Genomic DNA, 6,000 nt, shown 5'->3' with positions numbered 1-6,000 from the left:
ATGACTAATCGCCCTCCCCTCCCCTTTAGGATCCATTAATCTCATCCGTTTGATTTCAAATGCTAGGTCCCCAAATAACCCCTATTTCTTAGAACGAAGTGTCTACTCGGAAGAAGATTTTTCTCCCCAACGTCTCCACTTAGTCGGCAAAAGATAGCTCTGCGCATGCGCAGTGACCTATGGCTAGGGTTAGGGCTAGAATGAGGGTTAGGGGTAGGATTAGGGATAGGGTTAGGGACAGGATTAGGGCTAGGGTTAGGGATAGGATTAGGGCTAGGGTTAGGGTTAGGGTTAGGGTTAGGGATAGGATTAGGGATGGGGTTAAGGATAGGATTAGGGTTTGTGTTAGGGTTCTGCGGTTGTAAACACACGCATGCGCAGTACCATCGAAAACATCGCCGCTAAGGCAAGTCGTAGTTTCTCTCCATTGCGCATGCGTATCGCATGCATATCTTATTCCGGCTAGAATCGGCCTTCTTAGAATCCCATAACCTCTATCGTTAAATGCCAAATGTTAGGTCCCTACATAGCCCCTGTTATGGATCCCAAATCATTAAACCCATACATAATTATTAGATAAAAATTGTAATCTTTGAGAAAAATATTCCAAATACTAATTCCCTACATAATCCTTGCTCAATATACCAAAAACTAGTTTCGTACATAACACTTGCTCATAGATTCCAAATACAAGTTCCCTATTCATTGCTCACTATTCCAAATACTAGTCCGCTACATATTCCATTCTCGGATATTCCAAATACTATTTCTAAAACCATTGCTCAATATTCCAAATACTAGTCCCCTACATATTCCATTCTCGAATATTCCAAATACTAGTTCTATGACCATTGCTCAATATTCCAAATACTAGTTCATCAACATAATCCTTTCTTGAATATTCTAAATACTAGTTCTATAATCATTGCATCAGTATTCCAAATATTACCAGTTCTATAATCATTGCTCAATATTCCAAATACTAGTTCCCTACATTATCTTCGTTCTAATTATTCCAAATGCTAAGTCCTTAGATTACCCATGTAACCCCCCCCCCACCCCTACGCAACAAGTCTACCACCTGACCCTCTGACCCCCTGACCCCCACTCAACAAGTCTACCATCTGACCCCCTGACCCCCCACTCAACAAGTCTACCATCTGACCCCCTGACCCCCCACTCAACAAGTCTACCACCTGACCCCCTGACCCCCACTCAACAAGTCTACCATCTGACCCCCTGACCCCCCACTCAACAAGTCTACCATCTGACCCCCTGACCCCCCACTCACAAGTCTACCATCTGACCCCCTGACCCCCCCACTCACAAGTCTACCATCTGACCCCCTGACCTCCCACACACAAGTCCAACCAACCCCGTCCAAACGAGACCAGCCATTCCCCCAGCAGCCGACGGTTACACTTGTAGCCGTCTGCCACACTAACCCCGTCTGCCTGCCCCGTGCGCCGAATCAATCCCCTTCATTTGTTTTCACGGCTGAAAAATTCATGGCCCAACATCTGCGACAAACCTGCTGAACATGCTTTAGGTGATTTTTTTTTTCTTTTAGGGTGCCCTTCAGTCGTGCGTTAATGCGAGGATGCTTTGTGTGTATTTGATGTGTCAGTGTATGTGTACTAGGTCATTCTATGTGTATGTGAACTGGGGCAGTCTATGTGTATGTGTACTGGATCAGTCTATGTGTATGTGTACTGGGTCAGTCTATGTGTATGTGTACTGGGTCAGTCTATGTGTATGTGTACTGGGTCAGTGTATGTGTATGTGTACTGGGTCAGTGTATGTGTATGTGTACTGGGTCAGTCTATGTGTATGTGTATGTGTACTGGGTCAGTCTATGTGTATGTGTACTGGGTCAGTGTATGTGTATATGTATGTGTACTGGGTCAGTGTATGTGTATGTGTACTGGGTCAGTCTATGTGTATGTGTACTGGGTCAGTCTATGTGTATGTGTACTGGGTCAGTGTATGTGTATGTGTACTGGGTCAGTGTATGTGTATGTGTACTGGGTCAGTGTATGTGTATGTGTACTGGGTCAGTGTATGTGTATGTGTATTGGGTCAGTGTATGTGTACTAGGTCAGTCTATGTTTATGTGTACTGGGTCAGTCTATGTGTATGTGTACTGGATCAGTGTATGTGTATGTGTACTAGGTCAGTATATGTGAACTGGGTCAGTCTATGTGTACTGGGTCAGTCTGTGTGTATGTGTATTGGGTCAGTCTATGTGTATGTGCAATGTGCAGAGTTTGTGTATGCTCTGTGTCAGTCTTTGTTATGTGCATGGCGTCAATCTTTGTGTATGTGCACTGTGTCAATAATTGTGCATTGTTTCATTATTTGTGTGTTCGCATCCTCTCAATGAATGTACAATGTGTCAGTCTTTGTTATGTGTACACTGTAGATGTTTGCGCATTTTTTCATTCTTTGTGTATGTGCACCCTGTCAATGTATGTGCCCTGTTTCATTCTTTGTGTATGTGAACGCTATCAATATATGTGCACTGTGTCATTCTTTGTGTATGTGCACACTGTCAATGTATGTGCATTTTTTCATTCTTTGTGTATGTGCACACTGTCAATTTATGTGCCATGTTTCATTCTTTGTGTATGTGCACACTGTCAATGTATGTGCACGGTGTCATTCTTTGTGTATGTGCACCATTTCAATGTATGTGCACTATGTCATTCTTTGTGTGTGTGCACCCTGTCAACGTATGTGCACTAAGTCAGTCTTTGTGTATGTGCACCCTCTCAATATATGTGCACTGATTCAAACTTTATGTATGTGCACTGAATCAATTTAAGTGCACTAAGTCCATCTTTGTGTATGTGCACTGTGTTAATCTTTTTGTTTATGCACTGTGTCGATGTATGTGCACTGTGTCATACTTTATGTGCAGTGATTTGTATATGTGTGCGAAGTCAATTTATTCTCATGTGTGCTGTGTAAATCTTCGCTAATTCCTATTTTCGCTTTCTGGTGTGATAATGTACACTACATCAGCATGTTAATGCTCTCTAATGCGTACACAAATCACGTGTACAAGCTTAGCTCGTGTGTACAGTGGCCAATAAAATCTAGTTACCGTCTGGTAATCGCAGCGCAGCACTATGCAGAACATGCCTCAATGCGCAATCGTCTCTTAGTGTTATTTATCGTGCACACTTCCAAGCCTATGCGCAATGCATAACACACAGGGTTTAAAAAAAAATATGTGCATTAAGGAAAAGGGGGGGGGGGGTCTCTATGTGTGTGGGGATTGGGGTGGGGGTGCTGTAGCAGGTGAGGGGGGGGGGGTGGGCTATAGCAGATGTGAGAATGTGTGTGTGTGTTTGTATCGCTGTGGGCCTGTGTGCATGTATGCTTAGCTATTAAGTCGAGAAGATAGGTCTGCGGCAGATTTCGGTTTAATCATTTCGTGCTTAATATAACGTACGGGGGGGGGGGGGGGGAAGGGGGAGGGAGGGGAGGGTAGGGTTGCGTGTAGAAGATACAAGGGAAAAGCCTCTCTGCTAGTTCTGAATTGACGCGTGCATAGTATATTTTTTTTTTCACTCTTGCCTTCTTTTGTTCCTTTTTATCGAATGCATGTGCAGGAATATAAAGGTGTTTTTAACAGGGGTATATTTACAGTCTATACGTAAATAAATATATACATACCCACATATGTATATGTATATATACATACGTATATGCATATATACATACGTGTATGCATATATACATACGTGTATATATATATATATATATATATATATATATATATATATATATATATATATATATATATATATATATATATATATATTTATATATATATATATATATATATATATCTTCTGCAATTATGTGTGACGCTTAGAAAACAGCATACGTTGTTTTGACTTTATGTAAGAATGGAGCTAAATTATTCTTTTGCAATTAAATTATTTTTCCAATGCCTATTTTGATTTGCAATTAATTACTATAGTGCACCATCCTCCTGCGAAAACACGGAAAGCTTTAGAAGCGAATATTAATGTAAAAAATCGCTGTTTAAAGTTTCCTTGGGGACCTAGATTGCCCCCCGAGGCAGGTGAAGTAGAGTTTATCTTTTTCTGTGACCTCAGAATATGAAGGGATGGTGTGGTCAGCCGCCTTTCCCATCTCTAAAATGAGTCGCTTGCCCATCAGAGCGCGGTGGACTCAGGGATACGAACTCGAGACTTTCGGTTTAGCAGACAAACACTCTACCATTCGACCTCGCCTTCCCTGTTAGGATAATGTACCTATATTTCATATGTTAAACACACTCGTTTCACACTATATGATCCTTTGTGTCATATTTTAAGTAAATTTATATTATACGGTTTTAAAATGTGAAATTGGCGTAGTGTACGTTTGTCCTACACGTATTTAGTAAATGTTTTCAATCGTGCTATGGAAAGAATGTATAAGTTGTGATATGGATTTGTAGAAATTTGATACTTTCAGTCGTGACACTGTCAGGTGAAGTAGAGTAGCTGGGAATGATGCGGTTAGAAGTTAGATTGATTAGGGCTAATTGGTTTTTAAAAAGTAAATTTGCCCTTTGATAATTAGACAGATGGCAGATGCAGTAGAGTTGTTCTGTTTCTCTGACCTCGGCATATAAAGAAATAGTGTGGTGAACACGATGTGCAGCCGTGTTTACTTTCCTCGACTCAAATCAGGTACCCATCAGAGCTGGGTGGACTCGGTGACTTCATAGGTCAGGTACCCATCAGAGCTGGGTGGACTCAGTGACGTCATAGGTCAGGTACCCATAAAGAGCTGGGTGGCCTCAGAGACTTCATAGGTCAGGTACCCATCAGAGCTGGGTGGACTCAGTGACTTCATAGGTCAGGTACCCATCAGAGCTGGGTGGACTCAGTGACTTCATAGGTCAGGTACCCATCAGAGCTGAGTGGACTCAATGACATCCTACGAACTGGAGCCTGTGAACTGAACTGTAATATAATTTACACATTTTAGTTTTTTAGAAAATATATTGCTATACTTTTTTAAAAATCGTGTCTGTAATTTTTATTTTAAAGTATATATCCCAATATATTTCAATTGTTAAGTTGGGGGGGGGGGCAGATCCCTTCTGATGTGCTCTGTCGCCAATGACGACATAGAAATCGCTAATTTGCTATATGTTGTTTATATTTATTTTGAGTATTGCTGCTGTTTATAATATTGACAAGGGCTTATTCGACGCTCCCCCCTCCCCACCCTCTCTTGCTCCATGATTGTCACCGTAATAGACATAAACTAACATCTGGAATTATTTATTTATTTTTAGTTCGTTTCATCTTGGTTAGAAGATAATGATTGCCAATTAAAGGTAACGGTTTGGGTTAAAACATTTATTATAAATTTATAGAGTGCCTACGTTAAATTTATGATTATTATCAAAGCTTAGAAATAATTTTTAATTATATGCCAACTGTTCGCTTGTATTTATTCCACTTTATGAAAATGTTAAGCTTAGGATTAATTTATATGGCATTAGTATTTTGTTTTCATAAAATATTCAGAATCTACTAACTTGTATCAGTAACGCTTAGTTATAATATTTTAAAAGCAAAAAGACAGGATTTATTAATTTTGATATAAATTCAGCAGTCGAGTTTAACACACCCAGACCTTGCTTTTAAAAAAAAAAAACGAATGCCTTCCTCAGACGCACACGTATGGAAAGATGAGTGGGGGAGGGGGAGAAACGGTTTTCAACTGTTACAAATTTTCTCCTTCAAACCTGTAGTTCGAGCGAGATTACAGAAGCAATACACAGTCTATGTCGTCATTTCCCTCCGCCGTCCCAACCCCGCACCGTCTTCTCCTCGCCGGCTCTCCTTTCCTTCCCCGCTAATTTTATACTTTTTTTCTCCCCCCTCGCTCGCCCCACCACTTTTTTTTTTTTTTTTTAAATGCTCGCGACGCGCGATGCAATGGGTCTGTTCGCGCTGTGTTAGT

The sequence above is a fragment of the Physella acuta genome, unplaced genomic scaffold, assembly GCF_028476545.2.
Source record: "Physella acuta isolate Inbredline_101_S28 unplaced genomic scaffold, ASM2847654v3 ptg001518l, whole genome shotgun sequence".
Classification (NCBI taxonomy): Eukaryota; Metazoa; Mollusca; class Gastropoda; family Physidae; genus Physella; species Physella acuta.
The sequence above is the reverse complement of the archived record's forward strand: the minus strand, read 5'-3'. Positions refer to the sequence as shown.